Source organism: Pteropus alecto, unplaced genomic scaffold, assembly GCF_000325575.1.
Source record: "Pteropus alecto unplaced genomic scaffold, ASM32557v1 scaffold409, whole genome shotgun sequence".
NCBI lineage: Eukaryota > Metazoa > Chordata > Mammalia > Chiroptera > Pteropodidae > Pteropus > Pteropus alecto.
This window is the reverse complement of record NW_006443133.1, coordinates 151,907-165,845: the sequence shown is the minus strand read 5'-3', so window position 1 is coordinate 165,845 and position 13,939 is coordinate 151,907. Positions and strand designations below refer to the sequence as shown.

Genomic DNA, 13,939 nt, shown 5'->3' with positions numbered 1-13,939 from the left:
GGCTCTCTCTTTTACTTTCTTCAGCATTTTTTGAAAGTATTTTTTAAACATATTTTTATTGAGGTATAATTTGCATATCATAATATTAACCATGTTAAATTGCACAATTCAGTAATTTTTAATATATTTACAGAGTTGCACGAGTATCATCATTTTATAATTATGAAAATTTTTCATCAGTTCCAAGGATACTCCATACTCATTGAAAAGTCACTTCCTCATTCTTACCATTTTTTAAGCCCCTAGCAATCATTAATTTACTTTCTGTCTCCATGGATTTGGCTATGAAATGACAAATTTCATACAAATAAAATCATACAAATAAAATCATATAATATGTGGTCTTTTGTGTCTGGTTTCTTTTATTTAGAAACATGATTTTGAGGTTCATCATGTTATAGCACATATTGGTACTCCTTTTCTTTTATGGGGTGAAAATATTCCATTGTATGGATGCATTATAATTTGTTTATTCATTTATTGATGGACGGGAACATTAACCTTTAAGTATTAAAAGTACATGTTCTACATCAGTGTATCCACAATTATAAATGGTAATATCATAAGATTATACACGGTGTGAACAGAATGCTATGCAGAAATGGTACGTAAATTATTTACCAGGAAGTACTTTTTTTTTAATAAAGTCTCTTCTAGCTTATTTTATTAAATACGTTAATGCAGTGTTTTCATCAATCCCTTACTTCTGAGGACTTGTATTTGGGGTGGGATTAGCCATATCCATTAGGACAACCATGCAGTCTGTGCCTAACACAGTAGCCCACTGTAGTTGTTCTAACCGTGGATCTAATCTGGAATAAGAGAATACCAGGCATCACCCTCATGAATTTTACCATCAGAGAAATAGCTGTGACATAGTTTTTTTGTTTTTTTTTTATTTTTTTTTCTGTTCAAGGCACTATTCAGTGAGACATTCAACATTGTGACAGTCTGTATGCTGCACTCAAGGATGGCTATAATATTCTTAGAGGTCTTTGTGACATCATGACTCTTAAAACTCTGCCTACCTGGGCTGACCAACACAATTCTCAGGGTCTGTGGCCTTTACTGTAGAAGGTTGGGCTTCAGGTTGAGAACGGCCTTGGCTTCTTACTGCCTCCTTTCACTTCTAGGGGCAGTCTGTTTGCCTTTAGATCTGAAGAAACCTCACTTGGCCACATTTGCTTAGATTGGCCAAATATAATTTTGTCTTGAGGGTTTTAAAATTAATATAATTTACATACTATAAAGCTTACCATTTAAAAATGTATAGTTTAGTAACTTTTAGTATATTCATAAGGTTGTACAACCATCATCACTTTCTACATTCAGAATATTTTCATCATCCCAAAAAGAAACCACACACACAGAAACAGTCATTCTCCACTCTCCCTCTTCAGACTCTGGCAACCACTAATCGACTTTCTCTTTCCATGGATTTTCTTATTCTGTACATTTCATATAAATGGAAAAAACATTTGGTGTCCTTTTTTAAATTTTGCTTCTTTTATTTATCATGTCTCAAAATTGATTCATGTTGTGGTATGTATCAGAATTTATTCCTTTTTTGGCTGAACAATATTTCATCATATAAGTATACATTTTGTTGTTGACCTATACATTTATTAATGAGTATTTGGTTTGCTTCAACTTTCTGTATATTATGAATAATACCACTATAAACATTAATGTACAAGATTTTGTATGGAAATATCCTTCATCTTTTTATTAAAAATTTAATATTCTCTTCTAATCAAGGCCTGTCCTAACCATCCTATTTAACATTATAGCATTCCCTCCCCTGTCATGACATTTTCTATTCCTACTCCTTGGGCTACTTTTTTCCAGGACACTTGTAGCTTATTGCACATCTTTATCCATTAACATGCAAACTACATGATGGTAGAGAATCTTGTCTATTTTGTTTCAAGTTGTATCCTCAGTGCTAGAAAAAGGCCTTATTCAGAACAGATGGACAATATGTATTTGTTGACGTTTTCTGTGCCATTTGCTCATGGTTATTACTGTTTCTACTGCTCCCTGTATACCCATGGCCTGAAAAAAGTCAATCCCTGTAAGGTATCATCCATCTATGTTGCATACCAAAGGAATTGGAAAGTATGTATAGACATCCTCCACATACTCTATGTCTTAGCTACCAGCTTACTCGTCTTAAGTAAAACTGAGGACCTGGGATTAACACTGCAGGGGAGATGGGAGGAGGGCACATATTCTGAAACTTCTTAAAGAAAACTGTGATAGAACTGTCACAAGTACATGAGCTGTATAATATGGAGGTTAATACATAGACTGTGGAGGCGAAAGGCCTGGATGTGAATTCCTACTCTCCTTCTTTTTATGTATATGACCTTGAGTAAATTAATTTATTTACCCTAGTTTTCTCATGTGTAAAGTGGGTAATAATTGTACCTAGCTAATGGGGTTGTTGTGAAGATATTTGTGGTAAGGAATGTGAGACATTTATGACAATATGTGGCACCTAGTAGTAACTATAATTATCATCATTGTCATCATCATTACTATCACATAAAATTTAAAACAATTCATAATTTTGTTTCATAATGGCATGGAAATTATAAAATTTCTATCAGTGTAAAAACAAATAAAAGTCACACACACTTTGATATCACCCAAATTACCGTGGCATTTCAAGATTATCAATAATAATCACAATTCTACCAATTAACATTTAACGAGAGGCAGCACACTGTGGTAATTATGAGAACAATCTCTGGAGTCACATTGCCTGAGCTCAAATTTTTATTATTCTGTTTATTAGCTGTGTGACCTTGAGCAAGTTACTTAACCTCTCTGTCTCATTTTCTGTAAAGTGAGGGTAATAATAGTACTTAGTTCATTGGATTCTTGTTGAGAATTAAGGAACATTATACATGTAATAAACCTATTTCAGTGCCTGGCACCCAGTAAATGCTCTCTATATTTTAGTTATTACTACTGGGCACTATGTGCCATGCACTGTGCATAGAGACCTCCACTATAACCAAATCCAAGTAACTCAAATCACTCACAAACACTTTATTATGTTGTGCCTATAGTAGAAAGGTTTATGTCACAGTGAATTTCTACCTTCCTGACTCAACTGTGTCTCATTAAGTGCCCATAAGTTTTTTATCTTCATATCTCAAGTGTCTGAGAGATTGCTTAGAGTATAATGTTTGATAGTGCCTAGGGTATGGTAAATAATTGATAAATGCTTATGGATGGAAGGAAAGGAAAGCAGAAAGTAATAGGCCCCAATCAACCTAACCATTGCTGCCCCTCTATCCCAGAGCCTACAATTTCTCCATTTATTTTATATAGAAGCATTCTGATTCATGTGACTCTCCATGTTTTGCTCTCTTGAGCTTCTAGGCTTGGAGGCTAATAAAGATAGCAGAGTGATCTTATAGGCTCCTGCATCATTAGCCATACATGTGCCCTGAATAGTTAAGACCTAATGTGTAAGTTTCCCATCAGTCATTTCACACTTCTAACACTGTCTTTATGGATGGCCTAAGAGGGCACATCTTCAGTTTTCACTAAACTCATAAATAACTACACTGATTTTAATAAACTATTTCACTAGGAAATAGGAGGATCTATTCATAAAAATTTAAGATAAGTTTTAAACTGCTAGGAGAATGCTGAGTTCTCTGATAAAGATGTAATGGAGTAAAACTGGTCATTTTATAATAAGCATAGCCAACATAGTCAGAGTCACTGCAAAACAATGTGATAGGGCAGGCTGAATTTTCAAACGATGGGCTCGAAACTATCAGACAATGGTCTTAAATCTTTTATTTGTATTTATGATTTTACATTAGAAATGGGCTTTCAGTAACAAAATGGTGTAGTATCATTTACACAGAAAATTGAACATTGCAATCCAGCCAAATAAAATTTTCATCATCTTCTGAAGTTTATCTCTCAAACTTGATTCAGATTCTAATTAACTGGTATGCCACATAAGCGTTTAGTTAATACTAAAAGACATCATCCAGAGAATTAAGTTTCTCCTTTCTCATGGGAAAAAAAAAATGTGGCTGTGACAAAATATTAGTGATCAGTGAATCGTTTAAATTCCAGGTCTCTAATTGAACAGAAGAAAAATAATTTCTTAACTTTATCCCTAGAAATTATATCCACTGGTTCCCATGCACTGCCAGGGCATCTGCCCTTGATATAACAAAACAAGCAAAATACAACAAAAACATGTATTTTCCCATGTTTGACTATAATTTCCCTAACTTTCAATGAAATGCAATAAGTGGTCCAATAGTTTCAGGATAGCAAAGAACAGAACTACTGAGTTAAAACTAACAAACTACCATTAGGAGATAATATATATACTCACTAGATACCCTCAGAAATACTGAAGATTTATTCTTTCTGGGTTCTATTGACCTTCTGAGTTAAGCATTATTATCTTTAATTTGCATGACTATCTACCACTCTGCCTGATTAACTCTTTTATCCTACAAGGTCCAACTCAATTGCCACCAATAGTTGAAATACAAAGTAGAAAGCATTAGAGGCTACAAAATGGTACAAGTAAGGTACTGTGGAATTCCAAATTCAAGAAAAGGACAAGTAGATTAAGGTAGGTTTCTCCACTGTAAAGTTACATGCCAAAGAGCCTTCCTTTATCTTTCCATCTAAAGGAATATCTCTTGATAGCTCAGAGACAAGGATTGGCCAGTGGCTGGAGGATAAAAAACAAAAATACATATCTCAGTTAAAGCACAGACTCTACTCTAATGGAAGGAGGGGTTTGGCACGGTCAAGCAAATGAAGTTTCCTGATTTGTGCTGCAGCTGCAGATATTCAATTAAATTCATATGAACTCAGCAACTATTAAACAAGCACTTAATAAGTGTTCAGCCACATGTTGGATGTTACTGTGGAGAAAAGTATACGATACCGCTCCTGCCCTTGAGGAACTCATAACCTTGTTGTGTTAATGAGCATATACTAGAGATAAGTAACTTCATCAAGCAATACACAATTGGGTACCCAAATGAGTGGTACAAATTATATATCATAAAGCAATTTATGGGACAGGAAGTCCTGGTAAGTTGGACCAGTCATGAAAGGCTTTGGAGAAGAGATGGAATGTGACCTGGGTCATTAGAATAGAAATTGAATCATGTCCTATTTGAAAATATCATATCTATTAATTTGAAGTAGCAGAGTAGTTAAAAAGAGTTGTGAACTAATATTTCTGATAGTAGTTGTTTTAGAAACTAAGTATAAAGATCTTAAGCAAATTCCTTAGAGTCTTTGGATCTCAGGCTTTCCAGTCATAAAATGAGGGGGTTTGTCTAGATGATTTCTAAGGATGTTGGGAGAAATAGCACATTCAAAGTGTAATTCGATGATTGAGTTTATGTTCTGATGAATTATGTGCTTGAAGAGAACACCTGCCTTTCTTTTAAAATTATTGTAATTTTCATCTTTCACTAATTCAGGCTGACTTTTACTCACATAGCAATCTTTGCAGGAGTCCAAAACACAGTTACTTACAAGGGCTTGTCTAGTTATATAAATGTGTGGCATGGACTGGATAATGGTGAAAACTGTGCCAATCTTTGGAGCTCCTACCCTACCTGAAGAAGGGAAGATGCTTCTTATTCTTAGCTCTAGCTTACTATTGCCAGCATGAACATGAAACCATTGTAGCAAGATCTTCCAGGTTTAAAGTCTGGATTTTTAGGTAAAATCTCTGTATTTTCCCTTTTTTAAGCCATGTGGAAGTCTACATTTTCTTACTTAAGCAATGCATGTGTGTGTGTGCGCGCGCGCACGCGCGCACACATGCCAAAATAAGCCTGAGGCTTGCCAGTTAGAAAATTCTCTTGTGCTACACATTATTATTCAAGATAACATTAACACATAGCTGCATTGAATACTGTGGTGTTGTCAATTCATATAGTTCAAGATGAAAACATTCTTTTTTACATAGATGACATATTTGACTGAGCATCAAGCAGGCAAGAAATTTGAGTCAATCATGGGGTTGAATTTATCATAATCCACAATGAGTACCTGCTCATACTAACTCCCTTTTTCTCATTTTACATTTTTTATTAGTTTCAGGTATACAGTACATTGGTTAGACATTTATATAGTTTATGAAATGATTCCCCCAATTACTCTATCACCCATTTAGCTCTACACATAGCCATTACAATACTATTGACTATATTCCCTATGCTGTACTTTATATCCCAATGACTATTTTGTAACTACTAATTTGTACTTCTTCAATTGTTCACTTTTTACCTCCCAGCTCCACAATCCCCTGCCCTCTAGCAGTCATCAGATTGCCCTCTGTATCTGTGAGTCTGCTTTTGCTTATTTTGTTCATTTTGTTCCTTAGTTTCTGCATATAAATGAAATCACACGGTATTTATCTTTCTCTGCCTGACATTTCACTCAGCATAATACTTTCTAGGTCCATTCACGTCATTGTAAATGGTAGGATTTCATTTCTTATGACTGAGTAATATTTCATTATATATATGAACCATAACTTCTTTATCCAATCATCTGTTGATGGGCATTTAGGTTGCCTACATATTTGGCTATTGTGAATAGTCCTGCCGTGAACATAAGGGTGTGTAGATCTTTATGAATTAGTGTTCTGGTTTGCTTTGGATAAATACCCAGAAGTAGAATTGCTGAGTCAAAAGGTAGTTACATTTTTATTTCTTGAGGAACCTCCAGACTATTTTCCATAGTGGCTGTACCAATTTGCAGTCTCACCAGCAGTGTATGAGGATTCTTTTTTTCTCTATATCCTCTCCAACATTTATTATTACTTGTCCTGTTGATTATAGCTATTCTAACAGGTGTGAGATGGCATCTCATTGTGGTTTTGATTTCTATTTCCCTAATAGCTAGTGATGTTGAGCACTTTTTAATATATTTGTTGGCTATTTGTATGTCCTCTAGAGAGAAGTATCTGTTCAGGTCCAAATACTTGCTTTTTTCATTTATCAGTGATAGACATTCTGACAGCTGTGAGGCAATATCTCATTGTTTTAATTTTTAATTTTCATTGCTCTGATGATTAGTGACCTTGAGCATCTTCTCATATGTCTATTGAGCATCTCTATGTCCTCTTTGGAGAAATATTTATTCAGGTATTCCACTCATTTTTCAATTGGATGCTTTATGTTTTTCTTGTTGAGTTGTATGAGTTCTTTATAAATTTTGGATATTAACCTCTTATCAGTATATCATAGGTGAATTTCTTTTCCCATTCCATAGGTAGTCTTTTTGTTTTGTTGATGGTTTCCTTTGCTATGAAAAAAAAAAACCTTTTAGTTTGATGTAATTTGTTTAGTTTTCTCTTTTGTTTCCCTCAGAAGAGATATTACTAATAGAAATATTTACTGCCTATGTTTACTGCCTATATTTTCTTCTAGAAGTTTTATAGTTTGGGGTCTTACATGTAAGTCCTTAATCTACCTTAAGTTTAATCTTCTATATGGTGTAAGAAGGTGGTCCAGTTTCATTTTTTTTTTTGCATACTAACTCCCTTTGGACCAATAACATATGCTTGTAAAATGACTGGCTAAATGAGAACTTGAAAGAGTAAAGCCTTTTTGATTTGAGTAAATTATTCCATACCTTGAGACAGAAATCAGCCCAGCATATATCATTCTAAATTCTCAAATAGAAAAATTTTCATTTCACCTATGCTCCTTTTTAGAGATCAATTTTAACCATCTTGCTGTGTTTAGCAACTGTTGCTAACAGACAGTTAATGGGGAGGGACCCTTCTTGCCTAGTCCCTGCTATTCAATGCTTCTCATCCCATTAATAGCTTCCTAACGAAAACTGATGACAATTTTAGGGAAGGTTGTTTATATGCTTTTTAACCTTCAAAATGTAATCTATGCTGAGAAGCATATAAGTCAACACAGGTGCTTACAACCATCATTACGATTTCATTAACTGGCTATAATCAACAACTTTCATGGCCCCAGGAGGGAAAACGGTATACTAAAGCTAAATACAGTACAACATATTTGAAGTGTTACTTTGAACTGCAAGTTATATTTGCTTGATGTGATTGAGAGGCAGGAGGATACAGTTTTCTTCTTTCCTAGAAAAAAAATCTGTTTCTTCAGCTCACAATCTGTTTGCTTCCTTCTGGGTCTTCTACTGCTAGGAGGTCAAAAAGTAAGATTTCAGCTCTGGGGTTCTGGTTGCACTAACATTATCAAGGACTGTCACTTGGAACATTCTTTAAGAGATTTCCAAGGAGCTTAGCTTCATGCTATCAGAGGCTGGGTTATTTGGAATATAAATCTTTGCAACATTATTGTGTTTTCTCTAAAGCTTGCCCCAAATCGTCTAAAATGTTGGGTTGGCTCTACAGCTCACTGTTTATTAAAATTCATCCCATAAAGCACACTGTACAATTATTATCAGAAAAGGGCAAAATTTTAGATAGACTAAGAAATTATTTTAAAATAATCAAAAGACAAAAACAACAGCCTGAGGAAATGGAGACTTTTAGCTTATTCTCAAAAAGAGATTTATATCTGAGATCTGATCCAGGCTTCACTCCCAAACAATTTGATAAACAGCTTTTCTGCATTAGGACCAGAGGCCATGAAAAAAATATACATTTTTTTTCCCAGAACATTAGTGAAATGTAGAGTGAGAAGGCACTATTAAAAGACATCTAGTATTGTACAGAACTTCAAGAACTTGCAACTTCTTCTCCATGCCAAACTTAACACTTTTATAAAAGTTGTCCTCCCTGTGTGAGATACTTTATTCCATCAATTAATTTATATCATTGATCACCTACTTTGTATATAGCAATGTGCTAGTCACTGAGAATTATGGAATAAAGTGGACATGGACCTTCCATAATGGAGATTCCAATCTCATATTGCTTGTGTATCTACTAAACCACCTCTATCAATGTATTTAAAAGTCTTAACTATAGACTTCTGTCTCCCAATAAAAAATTGTTTTGCCACTAAGGCCAATGGCATTTTCACCATTATATATTGTGAATGTCATTAGATTTTCTGTTGTTATTTATCTCTTATTTAGTCCTCACATTGCTTCAAATTTGTGTGAGATCTATGCCACTGGATGTTAAGCTGTTCAAAGTGATTGATTAATCAAATTATATACACATATACTCATATATATGAGACTGAATGAATAGCATGAAGAGGTTAACTCTATAATTTCTATAGAATTAATAAATCTCATGTAATTCTATTTTGAAACTTAAATACAATTTTTTTGTATTGAGTAAAGTGATAATTTATATGTACAAGAAGATAGCTTATTCAGAGAAAAGAGTGTTATGATGATGGAAAACGTGTTCAAGGGCTATCTCTGTTTTACTGCATGGCTAGAGGCAAATCATTTCAAATCTCTGAACTCCAATTACTATCTCTGTAAAACTGGAGAATATTGGCCTTCTATTCCTCTTATTGAGAGTTGTGAGATTAAAATTAGCAATTATAAAGTGAGCATTTTTTTAGTTATTTATCATTAAGTACTGATAATGCTTTTTAATAAAGAAATACTCTATTTCATTAACATGGTTTACCTTGTATTAAATAACTTCTATTCTTTTATTTTATTTTATTTTTTTTAGTTTCCAGTATATAGTACATTGGTTAGACATTTATATAGTTTATAAAATGATCCCCCTAATTGCTTTTTCTCTCTTCTGGCTCTCTACAGAGCCAATACATTAATGCTAACTTTTTTTCAGATGCCCTTACACTAGATCAAAGTTTTGAAAAATTCCAAATACATAAGATAATAAGATATACCTATACATGTTTTTGTAATTAATTCAGAATCTTACAGATTTCATTTCCTTTATACTTTAATAAAAATTCATCTCTATAACAAGCAAAATCAAGCAAGCTGTTCCAGGTAACCACATGTTCTCTTCATAAAGCTACCATATATGACACATCTAAGTAATAATATTCACAAATACATAATGTGGTAAATTATTCTGAAATAATTTATTTTGTATGATTAAGAAGGTCCTTAAAAATTGACAAGGGTGTCCTAAAATTCATGTGAAAATGCAAGGGACCAGAATATCCAACATGATCTTGATAAAAAAGAACAAAGTTGGAAGACACACTTCCTGATTTTAAAACATATTACACAGCTGCAGCAATCAAGACAGTGTAGTATTGCATTAAGATAAAGATATAGACCAATAAAATAAAACTGAGAGTCCACAATTAAATCTCTGTTGATTTTCGAAAAGGGTGCCAGTGGGGTAGGAATAGCCCCTTCAACAAATGCTTCGAGGACAAATGGCTATCCACAGGCTGAGGAGTCTGGCTCTAGGCCAAAATCCTGTATGTGCTCTTTCAGACCAGACCATAATCATTTATCAAAGCTTTATCTGGCAGGCCTCATAGGGAAAAATTGTCTTTCCCACACCAGACACGTGTACAGCCAACGCATTACAAGCTCCGAAGGGACCTGCAATCAAGGACTCAGCCACCTGTCCCCAACACCAGTCTTGCTCCTATGCATTTCTGTATTCCTATCCCATGTGCTTTAATTGAGACATTCTTATGAAGGGAATTATCTCCAGTCTTTAGTACTTTTCTAATCTAAGCTTTTCCTCCTCTCACTCTCCCATCTCTTGACTTCCTACAATGGCAGGAGTCTTTTGTTTTGGAGAGCACCTATAATCCTCTCAACCCTTCCCTACCCATCTGTGCTGATACATTTGACTCTCTTTGGAGAAAAAGAAACACTGGGGGAACTAACACCTTCTTTCTGGTTTCTTGTTTATACTATCACAGTAAGTGAATAGAGGCTTAATTGTTACTTTCATTTTGACTTGTGTTCCTAATTCACCACCTTGACACTTGACAATGCCTAATACATGCAAAAAGAATGTAGTTAAAATTCTACCTCACACCATACATAAACATTAACTTAAAATGGATTATAGACCTAAACGTAGGCAATAAAAATATAAAATTGTTTAAATAAAAAATATGTGTAAATCACAAGACCTTGGGATAGACAACATCTTCTTCAATATGACATCAATAGTACAAGCAACACAAGAAAATAATAGATATATCTGACTTTGACAAAATTTAAAACTTTTGTTTCAAAGGAACCCATGAAAAAAGTGAAAAGAAAACCAACGAAATGAGAGAAGACACTTTCCAATCAAATAGCTTATAAGGGATATGTATCCAGAATATATAAAGAACACTTACAACTCAACAATAAAAAGATAAATAAACCAATTTCAAAGTGTGTAGATATACAGATGTCAGAAAATTGGTGGAGTGAGAGATGTCCCCAGATCTCTTCTCTTGAAACAACAATAAGCTAACCATCTAAAGTTTAACAACAAAAAAACCCAACCTATACACAATCACGTCTGAGCAAGGAATCTGCACATAAAAACTAACACAGATCAGAATCCCAGGAGTTGGTCAGTAGACGAGCAAACAAAGAGGATGCTTCTCCCAGCTAGAGCTCCTAGCAGGAAAAGGGGAAAGGGAAAAGGTGAAGCAGTTTCTCTGAACAGCCCTGCCTGGGAGAGCTGTGAGTTCCATGCAACAGCAGAGCCCAGGGATCAGGGCAGAAAGCAGAGAAGTGGGGAGGGCAGAGAAGTGGGAATGGCAAAGAGTAGGAATGGTAAAGAAACAACAGTTGATTATCATCAGCTGTGGCTGCAAAATGCGAGGATAAGCCGCAACCCCCATCCCCAAACCCAGAGGGCCCTTCTCCCAATACCCTCCAAGACTGAACGCTGTGGAGCCCCAGGGGAATCTTAGCAAATGCTACCAAAACTGTCGCTAACACTGACAGGGATTGAGACTGAGAGTAGTGAGCATGACTGAATATCTATAAGCAGAAAAAGGTATTATTAAGACTATATATAAAGCAGGGATCCAAGAGAATGAGACACCACATACGGGAAACCAAAAGAAAAACACCATCTTAGCAACAGGCTAAAGAGAGACCTTTATATAATAAATCTTCCATCAATGCTCAGGTGGAGAAAGAGTTCATTAACCACAATGAACAACTAAGGTTACAAGGCAGCTGAGAATAAAAGAGAAAAATCTCCAGAAAATAAGCTTAAAGAAATAGAAATATGCAACTTAAATGACAGAGAATTCAGGATGGTAATTCTGAAAAAAACTCAATGAGATCAAAAATAATTCATATCAACAATTTCAGGAATTGAAAAAAACAACTAGATCAGGAGAATGAATTTTTCAACAAGGAGATTGAAACCCTTAAAAAGAACCAAATAGATCTTCTGAAGATAAAAAACACACTGAAAGAGATGAAAACTGAAATAGCAACCTTGGGAAATGGAGTTGACCAAATAGAGGAAAGGATCAGTGATATCAAAGACAGAAATCTAGAAATAAGTCAGAAGTAAGAAGAGAGAAACCAAAGAATGAAAAATAATGAAAGAGAAATACAAGAACTAGCTGATACCATCAGGAGAAGAAACATAAGAATAATGGGCATTCTCGAAAGGGAGGTAAAGGAGTAGGGATTGGAAAGCATTTTCAGACAAATAATTGATGAGAATTTTCCAAATCAAAGGAATGAACTGGAGCTTTCAATTCAAGAAGTCAAGAGAACACCCAATTATCTCAACCCAAAAGGCCTTCTTCAAGTCATATTGTATTAAAATTATCAAAAATCAATGACAGCCTTTCCGTCAGGCTGTAGCCATCAGGGAAACAAAGAAGAGCACTCACAAGTACATCCAGGAGCTATGGAAGAAGAAACAGTTCGATGTTATGTGCTTTCTTCTCTGGTTGTGCTGCTAGTAGTACCACCAGTTTTCTGCACTCCACAGGTCCCCCACCCCACCTGGCCCAATAAAGTACGCAGGCTGAGATACACGACCAAGCAAGGGTGTGTCATATATTGGATTCATGTGCACCGTGGTGGCCACAAAAGCCCAGTTCCTAGGGGTGCAATATACAGCAAGCCTGTCCATCATGATGTCAGTCAGCTAAAGATTGCTCAAAGCCTTCATTCTGTTGGCTAGGAGCAAGCTGGACACCATTGTGGGGCTCTGAGAGTCCTGAATTCTTACTGAGTTGGTGAAGATTCCACAAATACATTATTTGAGGTTATCCTTATTGATCCATTCCATAAAGCTATCAGACAGAATCCTGACACTCAGTGGATCACCATACCAGTCCACAAGTACAGGGAGATGTGAAGGCGCAGGAGCCATAGCCTTGGAAAGAGCCACAAGTTCAACCATACTATTGGTGGTTCTCGCTGTGCAGCTTGGAGAAGACATAATACTCTCCAGCCTACACCATTACTGCTATGTTTATAAAATTCTTTCCTAATAAACAATTTAGGACTGTCATGTCTGCTTAAAAGTGTTCTTTAATTTGTCTGTTAAAACTAGTCTTCAGATTTGTTTCATGAATGCATTGTCAAATTATGAAAGTTAAAATGCAATAACATTTGAAGACTTAAGCGATGGTGTATCTTGTTTGTCAAATACTTTTCTCTTTGCTTTATCTTACTAGGGAGTTTACATGTCAGTGTTTAAAATGCTGTTTGATATAATAAGTATAAAATAAATACTGTGAAAAAGGAAGAAAAAATCAATGACAAAGAAAGAATTCTCAAGATAGCCAGGGAAAAGAAAACGGTAACCTATAAAAGGAAAACTCATTAGATTATCAGACTTCTCAGCACAAACCTTACAAGCCAGAAAGAAGTGGAATCAAATATTCAAACTATTAAATAAAAGGAACTACCAGCAAAGAATAATATATTCACCAAAGCTCTCCTTTAGATATGAAGGAGAAATAAAGAACTTAACAAACATACAAAGATGAAGGGAATTCTTCACTACAAGGCCTGCATTAAAGGAAATACTGAA

The 13,939-nt window shown here is 35.0% G+C and overlaps 1 pseudogene; it reads left to right on the top strand.

Annotated features, from left to right (window-relative positions):
- The first annotated feature begins 12,541 nt into the window (after nt 1–12,541).
- LOC102895452 lies at nt 12,542–13,381 on the top strand (annotated as a pseudogene).
- The last annotated feature ends 558 nt before the right edge of the window (nt 13,382–13,939 follow it).